The sequence below is a fragment of the Struthio camelus genome, chromosome 5 (genome assembly GCF_040807025.1).
Source record: "Struthio camelus isolate bStrCam1 chromosome 5, bStrCam1.hap1, whole genome shotgun sequence".
Lineage (NCBI taxonomy): Eukaryota > Metazoa > Chordata > Aves > Struthioniformes > Struthionidae > Struthio > Struthio camelus.
The window spans coordinates 78,338,133-78,361,720 of NC_090946.1; positions in this window are offsets into that span (position 1 = coordinate 78,338,133).

Genomic DNA, 23,588 nt, shown 5'->3' on the forward strand with positions numbered 1-23,588 from the left:
AGTCTATATGCCCTTTACGACTTATTGATCTGCCTCTGAAGACTGCCTGCCCATGGAGCTGTGCTTTTTCCTTGCCAGAACATATTCTGCAGTTATTTAAGCAATTTCAGGGCTTCCAATATATTTTTCCAGATTTAATTTTTGCATTTTTAATATGAAAAAACAGCCAAGCACATTGTCCTAATCTACTAGCTGATTGTTTTTTCTTTTCATTTCACTCTGGTTAAATCTCACTTGGATATAGACTGAAATTCAGCTAAAGAGCCCAGAAATTGAATTTTTTGTTAGCAAGAGTGGAAGCAGGAGCAGGAAGGGAAGACGCTGCCGGAGGAAGCCGAGCGCCTGGCGCCGCTCAGCTGGCCTCGGGGGGACAACGAGGAGACCGGAGCTGCCAGCACTTCAGCAGTAAGGATAAATAACACGTCACCCCGGGTGGGCATGAAGCGATAAGTAGAGAGAAGATCGATATTAGGTTGGAGGCACAACTGTGGCCAAGAAGAACTATATAAAAACATAAAAATGAATTTAAAATGAAAAGAAAGGAGGCAGTAAAATGCAGCATTGAATCAGAGCTCAAATGAGAGAAAGCTGCGCTTTGCAGCAGTGCCGGGTCCATAAAGGTTCTTTGTAGACGCAGGGGCATCGGCTCTCCGGCTGGACCGTGCGCTCAGCTGGATTGCAACAAAAATGGTAGTGGAGGGCCTAGGGTTGGCTGGGTTCTTATTCTGGCTATAAGCGATAGAAAGCACTTCCAAATCAGTAACACTCACAGAAACAGTGCGATGGGTACAGATGGGCCAACAAATCTTAACAGAGAATTTTTTGGAGGTGTTTGTAGCTAAATAGCAGGTTGATGGTAGAGCCCAGGAGAGGAAGATCCTACTGCTTTGGTGAATTTGAAGTTGTTTTGTCCAGGCCCTTAGGCTCAGCCAGGCTCTGTGTGTCCAAAATGAGACGATGAGAAACGCAAGCTCTGCAGAAGGTCCAGTCCCACAGAGCGCTGAGCATGGACCCAGCTGCACTGGCTTCAAAGAGATCTCCTGTCTCTTTGAAGCCAGTGGGAGAAAGGGAGACCAGCAACAACACCAGAGCTTCAGAGATGGTGCTGAGATGTTTAGCCAACCAGCCTTTGGGTTGTCTGATGTGATACTTGCCCCTTTCTGTAATAAGGGAATTTATTTGTGGTGGAAATGGAAATCCTTGAGGTTTCCTGATGCAGGGCATCTCCAGCTTGCTTTCCAGGTTTTTTGCTGTGTACGTGTGGTCTCACCACCAGGTGAGAGCAACGGCTAGGAGGATTTCGTTCCTAGTCCTAAGGGATTTCCAACAACACTCACACATTTTCCTTAAGAATAAAGTTAAATGTTGACGTGCTGGGCAGAACTCCACCATGACTCTCACGGGGGTTTGGATCCAGGTCTGGGAGCCCAGCTATGCCCACGTCCCCCACCTTGCCCAGACCTGGGCTCTGGAGCTAGGCTGCGGGGGTCCGGTTTGTGTTGCACGCAGGATAGACCAAGGGCAGGTCTCGTCTCAGCCTCGTGGGGGTCCCGTGGGCGAAAGCTGGGGATTAAGCAGGCTAGGAGGAGGCGAAGGGCCTGTGCTGTCCCCCACCGCAGGCAGGCGCAAAGAGATGGTGCCTGGGCCCACCAGCCCCTTCCCCTCGGGGTCTGTTCAACAGGCTGGGGGCCACCGTTAGCTGTGAAGAGCCCTGATTTGTTGCGTGCATTTGGGCTGGGATTGTGATGCAGCTGGAACGGCTTCGCCCCACTCTCTTACATAGCTTTCGCTATAGCAACTATTAGAATAACCGTTTGGCAGTGTCTTTATGAAAGACAATACTATTTATAAGAGACAAGCAAAGCTCTGCTGATGAATTTCTTCTCTAACATCTGGCGGTCCTGAGCATCCTGGCCGGGTTGGGAAGTGCCGGTCCCATGAAGCATGACAGGTTAGATCAAGCAGCATTGCTGGGCAATAAGGCTGCGGTGTTAGACACTGGGCTCAGCCCACACCAAGGAGCTGCGTGCGGGAGCCAGAGCCCGGCACAGCAGCACTCCGGGACAGGGACCCCCGGGGACGGGGAAGCGATTGCTGGTTGCTGTGCCTGTCGCTCGCCAAAGCGTTACCTCAGCTGCGTTTTGGTATGTGACAAAAGCATTTTTTAACCTGCGGCGCCAAACGTAGTGGTTTTTAATGTCAAACTTAGTCCGAGGGATGACATTTAATCTCCTTTATGAGAGGTTATATAGTTAGGTCCTAAATGAGCTCTCTGTACGTGGCTGCTTTACAGCCCCAGGGTACCATAAATGAGAAAAAATTTACAGGGATGACACAGCTTTATGCTTTCATGTCAGTCGTTTCAAAACCCCGAGGAACGAGCCGTGCTCCTCACGTCCTGCTGGGGCGACGCGCTAACTGCCCATTTCTGCCCAGGGGCCGTTAGTGTGACCTTGTGGGGCAGTGCGGCCCACGTGCGATGGAGATGGAGCTCACATACGAGGTCCTGGGGGGTCTCTGGTCCTGCTCAGGGCAGAGGGAGCCGCTGTGCTACAGGGCCACTCGGCAAAACATACTCAGTGACGGGCTTGTTTCTGTAGCCAGATCCGTGCACGCCTCAGTCATGTAGGAGGACCCCTTTCGAGGCACGTTGAGTTTACAGTTGGCTTCGATCCAGGCTGGAGGCTTTTACGTGCAATCTGCTTTTCAGGCATTGCCTTTACAGAGCCGTGGGGCATGGTTTGATCTGCAGCCGAGGGTGGTGAGGGGGAGGGAGAGGTATTGTATGGACAGAAGAAGGATGTTGTGAGTTGAGATTTGGGAAGAGATGGGGAGCAGCCGTGGAGGGGAGGGGAGGGAGAGCTCTTCCAGGTGCTGCAGCCCTGGGGGGAAAGTCCTTGCCAGCAGCAGTGCAAGAACTGGGGAGATACAAAAGTGCCTGGTGCTGGTCCTGCAGGGTGGGAAATGGAGAGGGAAGAAGATGCCTGTGTAGATATCGGTGCAGAAATCAGAGCTGCCAGACTTGCAGGCACAGAGAGAGACTAGGACAGGACAAATTCTGGGACAGGACACGTGTCCCACATGCCTGTGCTGTGGATAGGCTCAATCTCCGTCAGGTGATAAGGGACTGAGGCAGGAAAAGTAGGTACCTTTTTGTGGCCTTTGCAATCGTGATGTCAGACCAGATGGGTGTAATAGTCCTTTATGGTCTTAAAAGTTATAAATATAGTCAGAGGTACCAACTTGGGGGAGATGGGAGACTGAAAATACCAGGCAATGCTGCTCTTTACTGTGTGAAGAGACTCTACTCTGTGGGTTGGAGACGCTCTTACTTGAAGTGAGACAAAGCAACTCGGTCATGAAACGAGGAATTACAAAGCTGCAGCTGTGCGTTAGCCGTAGCTAAGGGCGAGGGGGGCACCTGGCCTCAGGGCCGCGCTCGGAGCAGGTGGCGCACCCTCCCAGGGTCTCACTGGGGACACCCTCAGGTGAGCACCAAGGCTGGGGTGAGCACCAAGGCTCCCCGCAACGTCTGGGGCAACGAGAGAGCAAAATCAGTTGGTTAATTAGAGGAGACTAGGAGGGCCTGCAGAGTCCAGGAGGAAATAGAAAGCAGAGGAGGAGGGTGCACTGAGGCCAGGAATAAGGAAGGAAAAAATTTTCACCAACAGAAGGGATACCCTTGATGAAGATAAGTGTTGTACCAAGGGGTCTTCAGGCCAACAAAGACGTGTACAGCAACTGCAAGAAGATGGTTCTTTAGTTTCTAGTAGAAGACTGCTCCAACCTCAGATGTAATCCTTCCATCAGCTGTTTTTATCAAACAGCTCTCCCCTCCCTCCAATTATAATGTACCATTATTTGTCTTCTGTAAAAAAAAGAAATGCCATCAAGAAGTAACCCAAGTCCCTCCTTATTTCCAGCAAAGCAGAGAAGGGCAAGATACTGTTAAATGCCTGGTAGCAGTAGACAAGCCAATGAAGACATGCTGGAGAAGGCATTCCCCTAAAACTGAAACAGAGCAATGTGGTTTAATAACATTAAAATTACAATGCTAATAAAGGGATTTGGCTGCATGCGAGCTGTACAGCATCTATTAAAAATGAGTGTTTAATTGGATATTTGATTTGCACTCAGCTTTCTGGGCTTAAAAGTATATGCTGTTGCCCTTTCACATTTGAACTATCACACTTGGGTCTAGGAAGCAGATGAAAAATGGAAACACTGAGCCAGAAGCAACATATCTTTTGGGATGGCAGAAGGTGGCCTTTGGGGAGACAGGAAAACAAGAAACGCCATTAGTATTAGTGCCCACTCACCTTACAACAAAGCGCAGTGCTCTGAGCCAGGCTGGGGCTCGCCGTGCCAGATGCGGTGCCCACGCGCATGACGACTCTTCCTCCGTAAAAGTGTAGGGCCAAATCCACAAATGTTTCCGGGCCCAGAGCGGGCTTTAAGCACGTGTCGTAAGTCATACGGGTCAAGCGTTAGTAGAGCTGAGGGTCTGCAGAGACTCCCTTTCAGAGACTCCAATGGCAGAGAAATGCGGAGCTAAGATCTCACGGGTTGGAGTCGCTTGTCTGCAAGATCCACAGCCACGGCAAGCCCCGAGCCCTTCGTCTGCTGCTTGCAGAACGGCAGGTTGGTTTGGGTGTACCTTTTACCAAACGGGTTGCTATTTATTTGGGTATGAGCAGGCGTGAGCGCGTTACACAGCACAATGTGTCAGAGCGAAGGTTCATAAACACGGCACCATGACTGCTCCTGCCTGCAGACAGGCTTCGGGTAATTATTAAAAAGCCACACGACTGTTTCCAAAGATGCCTTGGGTTACAGTGGTGGGTTACATTTTGAAGCATTCTTTATGCAGAACAGTCTTTCCTTTAAAACTGAACTTCCTTTGAAATCCGGACGCTTTAAGGGAACACGAACGTTTCCACTACCGCTAGATGTTTGCTTTGCTTTGCTTTTGTTTCAATACTCATGCCAAAATACACATGTGAACGGATTTCATAATAAGTTACGGTTATGTTATGTTATGTCACGTTACGGTATGTTATGTTACATTAAATAAATGCCGCCGTGCCTAGCGATCCTGTAGGAATGTTTGGGCATCATCAAAACGAGGTGAATGTTGTAATCTTATCAGAACAGAACAATTCAACGCTCCTGAGAAAACATTCGCACTGATATTCCTGAACACAAGCTGAGCTCCACAACAGTCTCAGGATTTCAGTTTTTCATTTTAATTCAAAACAGGAACAGGAAAATCACAATTCTGGAGTTTTCTGCAGAGCAGGGACCTCAGTCTGCGCTATGTAAATAAAATGTTGGTGCTATTGTATGAACCCAAAGTTTGGTCTGAAGAACGGTGAAGTCGGGAAGGACTCTTGCTTGCCTGAACGTCCTTGTGCTAACACGCCTAAAATCACTGCTTGCAAGACAAACTCAAAGCAGTATCTGCAGTTTTGGAGCTGGCTAACTGTAAGTATATACTTACATATAGTCATGGAGCGTCTGTACAGTGGAAAGCCATGGGGCACAGTAAGTTGTGGAGCTAGTGTTACAGCTGGGTGAACATCACACCATCTCGTGCCCAGGGCCATTGTATGTTGCTTTAGGAGATGGGGAGGACTTGTCCATGCTCGTACAAGTGCCCAACAGCGATTTGCTTTGTGCCTGAACAGCCCGGTAGGTCTCGCGCTGTATGAGAGGAAGGAAACCCATTTTGGGACAGCGGCGGTGGCAAAGGGATGTCTCTGTTTCTAGGAAAGCAGCAGGGTGTGATGGACCGAGCCCAGGCTCGGACTGCGGTTCACGTGGTGCAAGGCTGCTGGATGAGCCGTTAGCAAATCAATTTCATCTGCCTCGTGCCTCAGTTTCCTGCTTTCTAAATGGGCGAATGACTCCTACCGCTCTCCGTTGAAACCCATGGGCAGAGCTGCTGGTGAAAGATGGTGTTGAAAGGGTAGCAGGTGTTTTTCTTAAGTGAAAATGCAGTGTCAGAAGATAGAAAGGTTTTTCTCTGCAGTTCAGATCTTTCTCTCCAATATATAGAAGTGTCCAATGAATAAATTGAGTGGACGTTAATTTTTTTTTCCCCTCAAGCTAATAACTGGCTCATCACTGAGACCATGTGGTGCAGAAAGCAGCACCCTCAGCCCTGCATTTCCCACACACTACTTCCTGCATTTAAGAAAGCTAAAGAAATAGGTGATACCTCAGCCTAGCAGAGCCGGCGATAATTTCTCCAAAACCTTTTGCACATCTGGCTCCACTCAGTGGATCATTTAGCATGAAGAAAGCAATTTTTTTTTCTTGCCTTTGACACAGAAAGCAGCTAGGAGGGTAACTGGAGACTTGAAGGTGCGTAGCTATCGGGCAGCCTCAGCCTTCGCAGCCCTGCTTATGCACTGTGACACTCAAGGGGGAGCTACAATTGGTACCTATTGCCCTGGGGGATGATTTGTCTTGTAGCCACATGGAAGCAAAATATCTCTGATCTGTTTTTTTTTTTTTTTTTCCTTTACCCAATCAAGATGAGTCATATCTCAACCTAAAGCAACTTTTTCTTCAAGTGCTGAAAGGGAAGCTAGTGCTTGACTCTCAGTTACTCCACCTTTTAAAATAACAACTCTGATGAGAAGGTAGTTGTTTAGCTAATGATATCTTGATGAACTGGATGATGAGTTCAAACTTTGGTGAGTCTACTCAGGACCACAAAGTTTAATGGTTTAATGGATGCTTTAGCAGGGTGATGATGTGGGAGGTGAGGACTGAACTAGGCTGCAGGACATGGGGGTTCAAGTCCTGTTGAAGATGTGTGATCTGCACTGATCTTCTCCAGGCACAGGTCTCTAAGCTCTCATGCAGACGTGTTGCACTGTATTAGGTGGCTCAGTTGCCTGTTGGAGGTGCCTGTTGCTCCCTCAAGTGGGAATGTGGACGATTTTGGTGATGCTGACTCCGGCATGGCTACAGTTAAACAGGCTGAATGGCCACGCTTGCCACTTGTCAGAGAGCCCCAACTGGCCGTTCCGTCTTTGCCAGGCTGCAGGGAGAGGAAGTGTGAGAGGCACCTGGGTGGTAGGCAGGCATGGAGGAGAGCACCTTAAACGAGTAGTCCTGGTGGTGTTCTGAGAGGCAATGCAACAACAGCAGTAAAGGTCTGGAAGACCCTGAGGGACTAAATGAGCCAGTTGGTGAAGCTTCTGCCTTATTCTGTTTTGTTTTGGCTCAGATACAAGTGGGCAAGCCCAGTTGCATGCCCAGCTCCTCCACAGAAATAAGCCCGGCTCTGCTGAGCTCGGGGCCCCCCATGCCGGCTGCCTGCTCAGGGCCTTAACCCCTTTGGGGTGCGGAAACCCCAGCAGTTTTGGCAACGTTCGGGTGTGCGGTGCTCCTGGGATGGTGCACCACGAACAGCCAGCTGCTAACCTGAATTGCCCCTTGGGAGTGTGCAGCATCATCTCCACTGCATGACACTTCAGAGCCGTAATAGCATTAATCCTCTGGAAATAGCCAAGCTTTCTGAAAACTGCCATTTTCCATTCCTTTCATAAAATATAATAGCACATCACAGGTGTAGGCTGCATGAGAAACCCTCCTTGCAAGTGGCAGCTCCAGTGACGAGGAGGCTCCTCTGCTTGTGATGGCTCTGTGTCTGATCCTCCTCTCCAACTCCTCTCTATTAATGGATGCTTTTCAGGGGGAAAAGAGAGGCTATATACAACCTAAACTCCCACTGCTTCAAGGCAAGCGAGACCCCTCTCTTTGCTGAACAGTGCGTTGGAAGTGCAAGTCTCTCTCTTTCACAGACCTGCCGAGTCTCACTTCAGAGTGGGCAGCACAGATTTGCCTGCAGCCATTTGTTTCTCCACCTGACTCTTGTGCAGCTCCCAACTGCAGATCCCTGCTCCGCTGTGGGTGCCGCTGCTCTGCGATTCACCGCTGTGTGCGGTGTCGGGGCAGCAGGGAGGCGGTGGGCACAGGTGCCCTGTGCTTCCCCTCCATGCAACAGCTTTGGGTGGAAATACAGACCTGGAACTGAAGCTAGAAGTGGTCTCTGGGCGCTGAGTCAGATATAGCCGTAGGGTACAGGGGTAGGACGTCTCATGTCCCTCTGCACTGCACAGGGAGCAGGAGAAGCAGGTGTTGAGGACTGCATGATACCTCGGCATTTCAATAATAAGGGAATGTCCTCCTCTTTGGTGGGAACAAAAATTTTGAGTTTCTCTGAACAATTTCTTCCCCCAAATAATTTTGTTCACCCCTTGAACAGGGCTGAATGGAAGAACTTTACTCGGAGGGACTGGGATCCAAATCTTGTTCCCTTACCTCTTTACGTACACATATCAAGCTTTACCGTTAAAATAAATGGGATCCAGGAGACACCAGCTTCCTCTCAATGCTGCTTCAAGTGCCATTCAAACAGTACTGCGCAGAAATGTTAAAAAAATATATAGTGCCCTGCAAAGTCCTTCCCTTCATCTTTTTGCCAGAGTCAGAGTCAGAAGGATGTGAGTCAGCCTAAGACTTGCAGAAAAGCTTCACTTCTGTCTTCCCACATGTTTTGCCTCTCAACATTGGTCACATCTCCACAACCAGCTTTTGAAAGAATAGACCCAACATGATGTGTCCAGCTGTACCCCACCTCTCCTGTCTCCTGCAACAGCTGGTACACGTGCCAGGCCATTTCCTGCTTTTGTCTTAGCTCCCTCCTACTCCTGGAGGGTTAATAAACTGAGTCAGTTTTTCTCAGTGCTCCAAAAATCCGAAGAATCAACTTTCCTTCTTTGCTGTACGATCCTCTGACAGCACCTGAGAGCCTCAGCTGTGCGCCTGGAGACCGTCACAGCAGTGTTATAAAGGCCACCAGTGCTGGATCCCTGTTATTCACATTTTAGGGCACAGAAAACACCTCAGTTCTGATTAGAGATTGGAAAATGCAGCTGAGGAGCTGGGGTCACACCTGCCTAAATCGAACCGCGCTCTGCTGCTGTCCCGGGGAGGTCTCATTCAGGATGGGGACACTGCAGCAAACTGTAGCTGGGGCTCCTGGCAGTTCACACTGTCCTTGCAGCACATCTGTCTGCTCTTGGTGATCCTGGAGCTTGAATCATTATTTTAATCGTTTATTTAAAAGCACAGAAGCCTGAAAGAAGAAAATTAATGGCCTCAAATGCCATAATCTGCTTGATACAGACTAAAAGAGGCATATAACTGCCCGTAAAGAACATGATGTCCACCAGTAGCTTTAGAGTCCATAGATCAAATGCTGCTGTGACCTACTCTGACAGCTGAATGCTTCCCTGAGAGCATGCATATTAATTTTTTTAAAAATAAATATAGTTGTGCCTCTTCTGAAGGCAATTGGATTTTTGCCATGGAGTTTGATGGAAATAAGATGTGGTCTGTCTGTAACTCCTTCCAGAAAGGAGAAAACCCCTGAGGTGCAGGCAGTGAAGAAGCACCGTGGTCCTGGACAGAACTGGCTGCCAGTGGTCCTGAGCACTGCTGCGGGGGCCAGTGTCTCCTGCCTGGGGGGAGGCAATCTGGCCTGAGTATGAGGCAGTGACATAAGTCACTGTGGTCTGCGTGGGAGGAAGGAAAATTTGCACACCACTGTTTGCCTCGGTGGTCCATAAGTCTAACAGTCTCTGGTCCTCAGCACCACCTCCAGTAGGTCTGTGGATAATGGGAGGACACCTGTTTTCCAGCTTCCTGCATTAAAGCTACTGCTCATTGCACCTCTGTAAATGTGGACACTGGTATAACGAGGGCAGCATTGGTGCCAAAGGCTTTGCCATGTGAAACCCTTTGCTCAGCAGCCTTGGGCTGTCCTCCATGACTTCCCGCTGCTGGGCTTGTCCCCAGAGCCCCCTCTGATCCCTCCAAGTGTCACAACTTCAGATGGAGCGCTAACAGGAGATGCTAATGGCAACCCAGCCAGGAGCAGGCATGGACTTACTGCGGGGGACCTCCTGTCCTGCCCACTCCCACCTCCCAGGGGAGGGCACCACAGTTTTGCCCATCCCTGCGGGTAGCTTCTGCATCTGGCCTTGAGCAGTAGCACAGACACGAGCTGATGATGGCTCCTTTGGTACCCTGCAGCACATACATCCAGCTGCGTCTTGGACCCAACCCCAGAGGAGTCTTTCCTCAAAAAAAAAAAAACAAAAAAAACCACCACCAAGGTTCAGCATGACTGAGACGCCTGGACTATCTTTTACTCAATGACCTTTACACATTATTGATCATCAGCTGCAACAGAGGTGAACCAATTCGTACTAGAAAGATCTGGCTATCTGGTATTGTTTTCAGAATTGCCTTTTGGGCAGATTCTTCTGCCTTCACATCAGCAAGTCTGTTGACCCACCTGAAATATTTAAAAATGATGAGCGGAAGACCTTATTCAGACCCTGAATCACAAGCAAAAAAATAATTTCTGGAGAGGAGAATCATTTAATTTTTCTTCTGTTTTTTGAGCTTTTGCTCACCCCTGTCAGGGTTTCAAGCTCTTCCTGCTAACACAAGAGCAAGAGACATCTTTAAGAAGACATTGAAATCAGCTGAAGTTCTCAGCTGATCAGAAGACTCCAGGAGCTGGTGCTTTCAGAAACCTGCCAAGTATCAGGAGAGTCACCACAGTACCCTGAGCTGCAACACAGGGTTTATCTGAAGCCAGTAAGCAACAATGTTGTGCGGTTTCATTTAGCTATGTCCACAAAACACTTTTGTACCTAGAAGGGTCCATGCAGCTTTCCATCATCCTCAGGATTTTTCAGGACTGTTATGGTAACAGTTCGACCCCAGGTTTCTGAGGAGCAGAGTCCCACGTCCAGCGAAATTAATTATTTATTTAAATGACGGTACCACAAAGTAACAGCTCGAGGTGGGTGCCTCTGGGGAGGGACCCCGAACAAAGAAATTCTGGGGTAATTATACTCCTTACACTCCTATTTCCCCGCCTGCCAGTGACAGTCTCTTCCAATCGTCTTTACCGAGTCGGTGGTCTCTTTCCTTTTGATTGGTTCATGCCTACACCCTGGCACGGTTGCTATGTTCCTGTTTCACAGTGCCTTCTCCTATCCGAAGGTTAACCGTTACCTCTGTTCATTCTCTTCTGCATCTTTGAGGGCTGGTTCTAGCTGGTTTTGCAGTCGCGTCCTCAGCAATGTCTTTCGAGTTTGTTTACAATTCACTCCTGTGGCCTGCAGGCTTCATCTACTTTAATGCTAAGCTGGGCTAGGGCTAAATTAGCTCCCTTTTCTAAAAAGGACAACCCCTGGATAACTGAGAGAAATATTCAAGGCAGTAGTTGTTGGGCTGTGATGGGACTTCCTGGTTTACGCATTATAAGCATTAAGCAAAATTTTTAATAAGAAGGTTTTTCCTTTATTTTACTGTTATTTTTAGTATAGGGCAGAGAATTTTGCACTAGGCATGTGCAAACTTGCCAGCGATGGACAACGAAGAAAGCAACAGCACGTGAGAGGAGAAGTAGCTGTTGGTCTCACCTCTGTACTGAGGTTCCCATATATACTCCAAGCACATCGCTGTTGCTTTCCAGGCCTGCTGGCCCTGCTCTGTAGTGAAATGAATAATTCACAGGACATGTGGTCCAGTTCCTTTTCCGAGTGGTTATTGGTGCTGGCTGTCGATACCTTACTGGTGCTGGCTCTGTCATGGCAGCACTGCTAAATATTAGAGATAGTTCTCCATCAGCGGATCTGTGCCTCCACATCAAAAATTAATATCCTTCTCCTAAGCTGTCAAAATCCATGCATGTATGTGCTGACGCAGTGCTTTAATAAAATAGCTGGCTAAACTAAGTGTACTTAACTAAGTGTATTTAGGCTTGTCCAAAGCCTATTTGAATCAGTGTAACCCCCCCTCTTGCACACGCACACAGACCATCTCTGCTAGCTCTTCAAAGCGGCTGTTGGCTTAAGCTTTTATGGCATGCAGTAAGGGGAAGGTCATCTATAAATCTCGGTAGCTGGGCAACAGGGCTCAGTTTATGCAGTTCAAGTCAGACTGTCTCATGTGTGAGGCCGAGGAGCTCCTAGGCGGTTAAGTTACTATTTCTATTAAACATTAAAGGCTACTGTGCTTAAAGATTTCACCTGAGCTACAGTCTAATGGTCCCAGCTTATAAACTTCTATTTCACTAGGTGTAAGTCAGTTCTGCATTATTAGCCATCCTCTTCCCATTCCTGTTCTTGGCAAATGTCAGGATCCATCCTGTCTCTTTGAGTAAGTGCTGTTTAGGGAGTCCGCAGAAGGAGGTTGGTTCCTTCTTTTCTGAAGTTAATAGCGGCTTTTATATTGACCCCCCGCCGGTGGTCATCAAAACCCTGAGTGAACTCCTCCATGCCCATCACTGCAACGGCCAGATTGGGACCAAGGAGAGGTTCTTGCACTAGGGAGCCTTTCAGACCACTTCAGTCCAGGCTTTCCTACACAGCCTCCAGGGCCTAACATAGCACAGCGCTACGCACTCCTGGGAACAGGGCAGCTCCAGTGATGCCAGCTCACAAACCTGCACCATGTACCCTAAACCATAAAGGAGGCAGCAGACCCACCACTGCTGTGCGTTTGGAATGGCAAATTATCTGGGTAAGAAATAAGCCATCAGCCAACCAGAGAGAAACTGAGCTTGTAGATTTTTCCCTTGCCTTGGATTTATTGCAAATTCTTGGATGCAGCATTGATGGTGATAGTAGGAGAAAAGGGGAGAAAGGGATGTAAGGCTTCATCACTGACAGTCAGTCAAGGAAAGAGCGCCCATGGCACCCTGAGCAGCATTAACGGGAGATAAAAGCTGAAGGGTCTGCTAAAGCCCTTAGAGTGAATCAACAGGACAATTCAGGTGAGTAAGGACTAGTCTGGGCTGTCCCAAAGGAGCTCTGCACTACCTGAGCTGGAGCGGTGTCCTGTGGATTGTGGAGCACATTTTTGTATTCAAGGTCCACATCTTCCCCTATTGCTCTCACCGCTGGCCTGCGCTGGCCTCCCGGTGCTAGGAGTACTTGTTGGAGGGTCACCCAAAGCAGTTCTGCTCACTGCATGCCCTGGCTGGGGGACACAGGCAGCCCCAGGGCTCTGTAGGTGAAACTGTAGCTCTGTTTTGCATTGAGAACTAAGTCAGCACATACTTTTTGAGAAGGCACAGGGCATGGAGACCAGAAATACTTAGCTTATCTGTTTGGAAGATGTACTAATACAGATTTTTTTTTTCTCTGAATGAGGCTTTGTAGTGCCAACAGTTAGTTAGCTGTGGTGATTTCAGAAGGATTTGTGTCTGGATGGCTGCTGAGAGGCTAAGAGGGGAAACTGTGGAGTCTGTATATTTGATCAACATTTCCAAAGAAAAAGCAGTCCTGGAATCAAGCACACACTTTCATTCCAGCTCCTCAAATTCTCTTCACACAGTTCTCAAAGGTTACCCTGTCTGCACAGTGATTAACAGCTCCTCTCTGTAATTGCCTTGGGTGGAGGCTGTCTGAGTCTAAAATGCTGCTACTGTGGGAACTGTAGCTGTAGTACTTTACCTGATTTACGAACGGAGGTGGGTGCAAAGGGCCTCTCTCCCAACTCTAAAGAAGTCCAAATCTGCTCTCTCAAATCGCAGCTCCCTTGCAGAGCCGGCTGTGTGGCAGGGGGGACATCGCTCGCATCCTGCCACGGATACTGGGGAGAGGCTGCCTCATCCTTGTCCTCAGCGTTTCCTCTCGATATGTGTCAGAGACTTCTGCTCCCTGGGCTGGAGATGCTGCTTGCAGTGAGGACACTGGGAAGCTGCCAGGGAGATGAGAGAAGCGTTGGCCTCAGCATATTTGCCCATAGCAAGAGCTGTTGCTTGTCTACCTTTCACGAGGAGAGATGAGCTGTCTTGCAGAGCTATGCATGACGGATAGTCCTTGCCTGCCTTCACTGCTTCCACTGGCACTGACTTTACACCAGCTGGAGTTAGCATTCATTTTAATCAGGGAGGCTGGCAGTGGCTGCTTTTCAGATAGGGCTTCCTCCAAGCATTTCAGCAGCTCACCACCAATATCTTAAAGCATGAGGAGCCAATGTTCTTCCATTTTCAGGTGCATGTTCTTGCTTTCTGCCTCTCCTTGCAGTTTTGAAGGTCCTCGGTTGCAGCAAGTCTCTGCACTCTTAGGAGAGTTCCTGAGAGCTGCAATTTCTCCAGGTTTCTTTGGGGCACCAGGGAGCCAGCACACGCCAGGGCTACACATACCAGGAGAGTGTGGAAGCACAAGGTGGTTTTAAAAATGGTTGCCACTGTCTCAGTACCTTTTGGAAACACAGATTGAGATTTCCACTTAAAGATATTTTCGACTATGTGGGATAATACAGTCTCGAACAGAAAAGAGTAGAAAGGATTATACTTTCCAGGGAAGCCTGGGAAATATTCAGCATAGCCAGGGGTGTGAATGGCTGGGCTGGCAGGAGAGTTGGGGTGCTTGAACATCCACTGCTTGTGTCCCAGGGCAGGTGAAAGCAGTAGCGAGTAGGAGGTGCTGCTGCATAGCAGAGGGATCAAGTGGACATGGTCAGGAATGCAGACACTGTTTCTGAAAAGTGTCATCAGTATTTGAAAGCCACAAGCATGTTACACCATAGTGGTCTATCTCTCCAGCTCCGAAAGGCTGCAGTATCATGCGCAGACTCTAAATAGCAGCTCTCTCTGTTAGACAAACTATTCTCCTCTTCTGCAAGGCTTCTGACTAAGAAATGATGTGCTGTATATGACCTCCTGGTTGCAGGAACTATTAATGGCTAGCATAAGGTCTGCCTGCAAGCTAAACCCCATTAAAACCCTTTAAGGTTGCATTAACCCACACTTCATATTCCACTACTCTCGTCAATGCTGAGTTTCATCCAGGATGAGAGAGGCAAATTTGTCTGTGGCTGTGAAGGCAGTTCACTTGGTTGAATTGCATTTTGAAAGTGCCTTGAAGTTGCTATCCCCATTGCAGGTGTGGAGAAAGAAGGGTTCTTCTTGTGGGGCTGAGACAGGGTATGTTTTTCTGTCTCCTGGGATGGAGAAGGGAGGCTGCATAGAATGACAAATTGTTTAGTGAACGCATTATAATTTCAAATCATTGCTGCAGAGCCTAAACTTGATTATTACAGTAAGGCAGAGTAGGCCAATTTTTTATGCTGGATTGTTTTCTGTAAGCTGCAATAATATTCTTGATGTTTTTCTCTTTAGAATTGACTGGAGATACAGTCTACTCTTATGCTAGGATTTCACCATCACAACTTCATCAAGTCTGTGGCGTTACTTCTGATTACTTTAGGTTGGGTAAAAGGAGACTTGGATGCAGTATTAACAACATCTATTAAGTAGCCCGAGGTTTCCAGTCAATTCACAACAAAATGTAATGTCATTACCCACATTCTATAGATGGAGAAGGTGAGACACATTTTGGTGAAAAAAAAAACTGTTAAAGGTCATTTGGCAGAGGTGGAAATAGTCCACCGATCTAGCTACAGGACCACAACAGTCAACATGCATGTAAAGATCAAGTATATCAAAATGATAGACTAGTGTGAATTAGCATATTTCTATCAAAGTTACAGAAGTTATAGCAGTTAAAAACAGTCAACGATAAGCTTTATTCATATGTACAGTAACTGGAATAGACCTAAAATTATAATCAGATTTTTGGAAAGGTTGTCCAGAGTAGTTATGTGCTGTGATGATTGATGGATTGAATTCTTAATACCCTCTTTGGCCTACTGTAAGCTTCTCACACTTATTACAGATCTACTATGTTTAATTTTGTTACCAAGTTAATTGTATTTTCCCTAAGAGCTTCAGCAGCCTGCTGTGCATTACTGTGTCTTTGCCAATGAGCTGCTACACTTATTGGCTAATAACTGGTTGTAAAAATTTTCTTTATAAATGCAGTCTCCTTAAATACTTCTGATAACGTGGTCTGCATAAGTATTCCTCAGATCTCTTGTTCAGTTTGCCTTCCTCTGAGCACGGCAAGATTTTGAGTTACGTAGAAGTTTAGTGCTCATTTGTCATATTTACTATCAGTATCTGAACTGTAAATATAAAAATTAGAGGTTTGTGAAAGCCACTGTAATTACTCCCAAACCTTCTTCAGTGCGAGTGAATCTTGAAACAAAGACTTAGATCTGCTTAGGTAGAATGCATAGTATAACTAGGGAATAAATGTGGGACTTTTAAATTTTTTTTAGGCTTCTATTAGAGTTTGAGTAATACTTTTTTCAGATTTTCAGTTTTCAGTTCTTCAGAAACGTTTTGGAATGTTTGACCATGTCATTCACAACTTCAATGTAGTGTTTATATCAGTCGCTCCTGATGTAGAAACAGCAGTGCTGTGGCTGGCTACAGAACAGAAATGGTGAACTGGTGAACAGAAATGCTGTGGCTGGCTAGTCTGGTATGATGAAGGTGTACTTACAACACTCGCTCCCTTATCGAAGCGTGCACAACTACTGCGTAAGATGACCATTTCACGTTGCTGCTTAAGCTGTCCAGTCTGTTGCCTTAAATACATCATGTTCCACAATGACTAATGTTTTCATGTAAGTACGTTTTCTTGTGCTCATAGAAACTTTGATGCTGACTGGTGATGTACCCAAGGACTCCCTCTGTACTCTTTGCTGTAATATACCTTTCCTTTCTTACTGCTTATGTTTTCTGTCATTCCCGAAACAGTGCTGGGATGTCTTCTTTCCATGCTGTGCTAAATGCTTTAATTCTGCGCAGATGATCTGCGATGGATTTCATGTAGCAGAATCACTGCTGGAGCAGAGAGAGCAGAAATAAACTGGTGTTGGTCATCATCTGCATAGAACTACTCTTCCCTTCTCTTAAAAGAAGCAGTTGTTATCTTTATGTCTATTAACAGACAATTTCTAGATAGACCCTCTTCACTCAGATTAGAAACAGGTCAAAGTCAGGGTTTAGCTAGTACGAATTGCTCTCTGACTTCACTATAAGCTACTGATAGCTGCAGAAGATCTTTGAGCTCCATCTGAACCTATTAAAAGGATCTGCAGACCTACGAGCCCTTTCCAAAGGAGAATACATTTATAAGGGAGTTTAACAAATTGAGGTTTTTATAAAGATTTTTTTTTCACAGTGGGAATAACTACCTATTTGGGCAAGTCACCTCAGTTTTCTCCATCAGCAGGCATCTCAGGGAGACAGGGACTCTTCCTAAAAATATGCACAAGCTCTGACAGTCTGTAAGGTTGAAGGCAGAAATGTTGAGGTGAAGTTTTCTAGGCTTTGCTGTGCATTATAGATGTGCCTTTGTTTTACAGTTTGGGAAGCCTGAGGCTAGAGGAGTTGAAATCTGATCCAAAGGCACTCTGGCAGCTAGACCTTTCCTCTGAGTTACAAGTCATGGAAACGGTTGTGTTGCTTTCAGAGATTTTTGTTTAGGAAGATTTTTGTTTAATCTTCATTCAAGAGTCTACTTAGGATCCTAAAAGGTAGGAGTCTATTTAAGGCAGTCATCAAGGCTCCTTCTCTTTAGGGTGGCAAAAAAGCAGATCTATTGCAAAGAATAAGTACAGGATCTTCATATACTAATGAGGTGGTAAAATGTTAGATGACATTCAAAAATAGTAAACGCAGAGCAATACATTGCTACAAAACATTCACAAGGATGAGCTCTAAGTTAGCTGCTACCATTCAAAGAAGAAACCTTCGAACTGCGGCAACATCTTTGAAAACATCACTTTCAGACTCAGCAGCGCTCAAGAAGGAAAACAGCATGGGAGGGATCATTAGGCAGGGATAAATAACAAATCAGAAAATATCATTCGGCTTTTCTGCAAATCCACAGTGTGTCTGCACTTTACATTCTGCAAGTAGTTCTGATCCCCTGTCTCAAAAAGGACAGGCAAAACTAGAAAAGATGAAGTGAAGGACACCAAAGATGATCAAAAATACGGAAGAGCTCCTGTACTAGGAAAAATGAAATAAAATAAGACTATCTAACTTGGAACAGAGATGACTGGACAGAGTATATGACGGAGGTCTATAAAAGCAAAGTAACGTGAAACAGTGATTAGGGAACAATTATAGATTATTTCTGATAATGAAGAGATGAAAGGGAACTAAATAAGTAATCAAGTAGGAGGTTTTAATGAAACAAAGGGAATTTCTTTTCACACAACATGCATTTAAATCAGTGGAATTCATTGCTGTAGGATATTGTTTATATCAAAAGCCTACAAACATTCAAAAAATCACGGAAGAAAAGCTCTTTAAGATGGAGCGTAGCAGTCATATGGGAAAATGTCATGTCTTAGGGACTTGGACTAGGATGGAATGAAGCACCCTCTGGACTTGGCTATCTTTCTTCATCAGTCACAGAAGGAACCTAAAGTTTAGGCTAGACGTATGCATTTTGGACAACTAAAGAAAGGTGTGATAATGCTCACACTTTTTGACAAATTCATGTTAGAACTGACTTACGTAAGGCTTGTAGGAAGAGAAATTCTCTCAGGTACGAGGTGATGAGTCCAACTTGTGATCAAGCAAGTCAGCAAGAAGTTGACTGCTCTGCCTTAATGCTGGAAAAGCATGGAGACAGCAGTCGGTGTCCTGGAAAGATGAGAAGCGCAGCAGGCCAGCCAGAAGGGAGCAGAATGAGATGGGGTGGCTCAGAGTGCAGAAAGGGCAGGAAAAGAGACAGCTCAGATCTTTGGTACAAAACTGGCAAGACCTCAATACACAACCAGTATCAAGCATTGCCCACTGAAAAAGAATGAAAGGTCCTGAAAGCCATGAGTGCTCCCTCAGCTGTGATAACAACTCTGTGTATTACTGATTGAGCTGGATTTGTTTTTATGTTTTTGTGATCTCATAAGTCACATTTTGAGGCTACTTGCCAAAGCGGTAGTTTGTGTTTATGCTGTTTTAACACACTGATGGTATGTCTTTGTCTACAACATTTCATTTTGTCTCTGGTTTCCCTCCTGCCTCTCACCGAGCAATGCTGTCTTCTCTCAGGTGAACAGGATGGGAAAGCACTAACCAGAGTGCTGCAACTATGTTATTTTTAAGGAGGCTGAGATTTACTCTGAGGAGGCAAAACCTTTTTTACCGTTTCATTGCTAGTGTGCCATGGCAAGGCACCCAAAGCTAGGAGGAGGAATTATGGGCAAGTTCCTTACCCCCCGTTAATCCCGTGTGGTTAAAGATTACCAATGACTTATTTTTGTGAAGTCCACTCAGAGACCTACTGGGCCTGTTTTGTGGAAGTTTGGAGTACTCCAGGCTACAACTGAAGCCACTGAGAGCTGTACTTCAAACATATCAGATGCTACAACACAGTTCGATATCTGGAAAAATCAGAACCTAGGTGATTCCTCTTAACAATTTGGGCCTTTGGCTCTGCACCTGCTTCCCTGGATGTAAAATAAGGACAGCAATGCCTTTCAAAGTTAGCAGCTTGTTGTGAAGATGAAGTCAAAAAAGTGACTTTTGCACTTTGTTTGCAAAACTCCCAGCTTCTCCTGTGATGAGTGTCCTAGAAAAGCCTCACAGGGAATTTTTCACTTTCTATTCAGTGCAGAGGTTTGGTGCTGTGCAGAAAACAGGGGCTCAGCTCTCACGCAGAATAATGAGTATGGAAAGATAGTGAGTTGGTGACTTGTCACCACTGTGTCAACAACTCCAGTTGGTAAGAGACTTAAAGGAAGAATTATGTACAGTCGTGTCATTAAATATGGACTTGAATTTAGGGGGCTAAGTATAAGGCTAGCTTGGAGGTGGTGCTACTTACTGACTATGTCTTAGAGGCATGAGAGGGGTAGCATGTGGTAGGAACAAAAATGGGGATAACTCTGAGCCCAAGCCCAAGGCATGGAGAAGATGAGGAGGAAGAACCACCCTCTGAACTGTGTGTAGATAGTACAGCTTTCAGAAGTGGTGCAGCAGTACAGAGAAGCCGGGCTTGCCAGAAGCATTCTTCCACAGCCACTTTGAGTTTGGAACACAATTTTAACAGGTTGCTCTACCTGAACACATTCAGCACAGCCCTGTCGGCACACACAACCTTCAGTCTGGCATTTCCTAACATTTTTGTGCCTGACTTCACTACCTTAACATTAATGGACTCTGTTCTCAATGTAATAAATTGTGAAGTAGCAACACAAATTTCAGATGCATGAAATCTCCTAGAAATGGAAACCTTTGACTTATGTGGCAATCAGATAGCTAGCAGGGAGGTAATTTATTACAAACAAAGAAAAATGACTATAAGGCTTTATCCTTCACACTGAATGCCAGGAAATAGTTATTACTGCTCTAAATTTCAATAGTGTAATAGTCACAGCCCTGGGATTAGCAAACTTATTTCTTTTAGAGATTATGCTAACAAATGTGTCAGCTCCTCGTTACACTTCAAACAGAAACCCAGCACTGCGCTGGCTTTACAGTCAAAGGTTTCCTGCCCTGCAGAGTGACTTCTGTCAAAGACCGCTGGGCTACCATCAAAGAAAAGCATTTCCTCTATGGAGCAGGTGCTCTGTAGCACTCTTTCAGGTAGATCTTAGCGCCACACCAAAAACCATTTTTGCCATTGAAGACTGATGTTGCCATCAGCATTTGATATGATTCAAGCATTTCTTCTTCTGGGGTAAAGAAACATCCTGGGTTCTCATAAAGATAAAGATTCAAACAGTGTGAGAGGGAGCAGCATAAAATTAATCACGACCAGACACAAAGAACACTGTTCATTCATTGGCAAGTTCTAGGACTTTGGAAAACAGGAAAAAGTGCTATAATTGAGAAGAATTTATTTAGCTAGAGATATTAACCACTGGCTCTGTTCCTGATGAAAGTCTTAATAATTTATGTGATGAATAGCAAATATTTTTAATGTTATCCAGGTCAGTATTTCAATAGGATAGCTTGTTCTGGCTGCAGAATATGTTGGTCTGTGCTGGTATTTGACAAGCGCTGTTGTTTATACAGCCCAGATCCTGATTAAGTAGACATCAAAGACCATATTTAGATGATGCTGATGCAATATGTAGGACTGTTAAAAGAAGAACGATGTTGCCATTTTCCTTCTGGCCCTGTGAGTGGCATTTGACTGTATCTTGCATAATAAAACTGAGCTAACTAGCATTTGAATTGCGCATTGTGATAAACACGGAGGAAGAAAAGAAATTTTTTAACAATATGGCACCTAGGACTGTTTCTCTGGTACTCTGGGGGATGGATGGGTTCTCCATCATGGGTGTCCTTTAATCACAGAATCACAGAATCACAGAATCACAGAATCGTTTAGGTTGGAAGGGACCTCTGGAGATCATCTAGTCCAACCTCCCTGCTCCAGCAGGGTCCTCTAGAACATATTTCCCGGGATCGCATCCAGGCAGGTTTTGAATTTCTCCAGGGAAGGAGACTCCAGACTGGAACAGGATGACTCTCTAGGCAACCTGTTCCAGTGCTCTGGCACCCTCCCAGTCAAGAAGTTTTTCCTCAGGTTCAGATGGAACTTCCTGTGGTTCAGTTTCTGCCCATTGCCTCTTGTCCTATCGCCAGGCACCACTGAGAAGAGACTGGCCTCATCCTCTCGACACTCTCCCTTCAGATACTTGTACACGTTGATGAGATCACCCCTCAGTCTTCTCTTCTCCAGGCTCAACAGGCCCAGCTCTTGCAATCTTTCTTCATAGGAGAGATGCTCCAGCCCTCTAATCATCTTGGTAGCCCTCCGCTGGACTCTCTCCAGGAGTGCCATGTCTCTCTTGTACTGGGGAGCCCAGAACTGGACACAGTACTCCAGGTGAGGCCTCACCAGGGCTGAATAGAGGGGCAGGATCACCTCCCTCGTCCTGCTGGCAACACTCTGCCTCATGCACCCCAGGAGACCATTGGCCTTCTTGGCCACAAGGGCACACTGCTGGCTCATGTTTAACTTGTTGTCCACCAGCACTCCCAGGTCCTTCTCGGCAGAGCTACTTTCCAACAGGTCAACCCCCAGCCTGTCCTGGTGCATGGGATTATTCCTGCCTAGGTGCAGGACCTTGCACTTGCCTTTGTTGAACTTCAGGAGGTTCCTCTCCGCCCACCAAGGTGGAGAGTGATTATTAAGGTGTAGAGTGATTATGGAAGAGCTGATTATCCTGTCCTAGGAGGAGAACTTGGCCGCCATGACCTCCTGAGGTGCCTTTTCAGGTCCAGCTTTCAACGGTTTTCTGATTCCTGTGGTTCTTGAGGATTGGGGACTTCTTTGGTACAGAAGTACCAGTAGATGCACACCTCAGTGAGGTCACTACTGAATTTATTGATAATGGCAGAACTTATCCAGGGCACTGGAAGAGACATTTCTGCCTGTGCTTATTGGTAACAGGCAATCATCTGCCTCATTTTCTGCCCCATTTTCTACCTCATTTTAAGCAGATGTGTAGTGTTGTACCAACGCTGGCAAAGAGGCCCTGCTATACATAGGAATATCAGGCCGAAAGCATTGCCCTGTGCCTGGTGGCACTCTGGAAAGCTCTAAAATACAACATCGTTGAGAAAGGGAGGATGAGACACATTTATACTGGGATCCTACCTCTAGTGGCAGGAGCACTAAAAGGAACAAGCAGCAGGTTAGATGATCTTGAAGGAAGAGACGTGATGATACCTGCAAATTTTGAAATGCTTACGGAGCCAGGAGAAAGCATTAGCAGAAAAGTTTGGGTAGCAGGAGCTCTCTCCATGGACACAGAGATAAATTTCAAAATAGAAGAGGAGGAACAGAAAGTTCAAAGCCAGCCATAAGACATGCCGTGCTCTCTGGGACACCCTGGATTTAATTAGAAAACTGTTTACAAAAGAGATCTGCTGTTCCCCCTAAGCTTTCTCTTTGGACACAGTGATACATCTTCAAACAGCAGAGCCAGATTTGGTTTTGGAAAACAGCACCTGGACAGCTTTGTATTTGGTGCAAAGTAATGGCTGAAGATTGCACCAGCAGAGGGAGCGGGACACCAATTTTCTTTTTCTTATATATGTATATAATTCAAAGAGTTTCCAGAGAGAAGCTAGATGTTAAAAAACGGACTTCATCCAGTGATCCTTTAGAGAAAGTGTTAGCTGATGTAAGTTTCCCCATAGCTACGAATTAGCTGCAAAGGCAGAGAATTAATGTCTCTCAAAACGTGCACTGCAGCAAATATTAGGGAAAAAACACACAATGTTTGTAGGGTATTGGACAGGCCCTTCCATTATTTTTATCTTCTGTCATTAGAGATCCCAAGTTTGGGGCACGTGGCAGAAGCATGACTGAATACTTTGGGTAATGTGGCTGCACCACAAGATGAGACGCAGGCAAGGAGGCTGAGTCAAGCTGGTCGTATACTGAGGGAAGGCGGCTGGGCTCCTTCGGCAGCCTCTTTGGGTATAAAGCAGTGCTGCTGCTGGGACTACACATGCAGTATTATCAGCAGATCACAAGTCCTCCAGTCAGTTCATAGGGCAGAAGACAGGTCACAGGGCTGGGCTGCAAACGCAGCAGGGTTGAGCCTGGACAGGGGAGTGCCTGGAGCTCAGCCAGTGGTAGAGGTGCAAAACA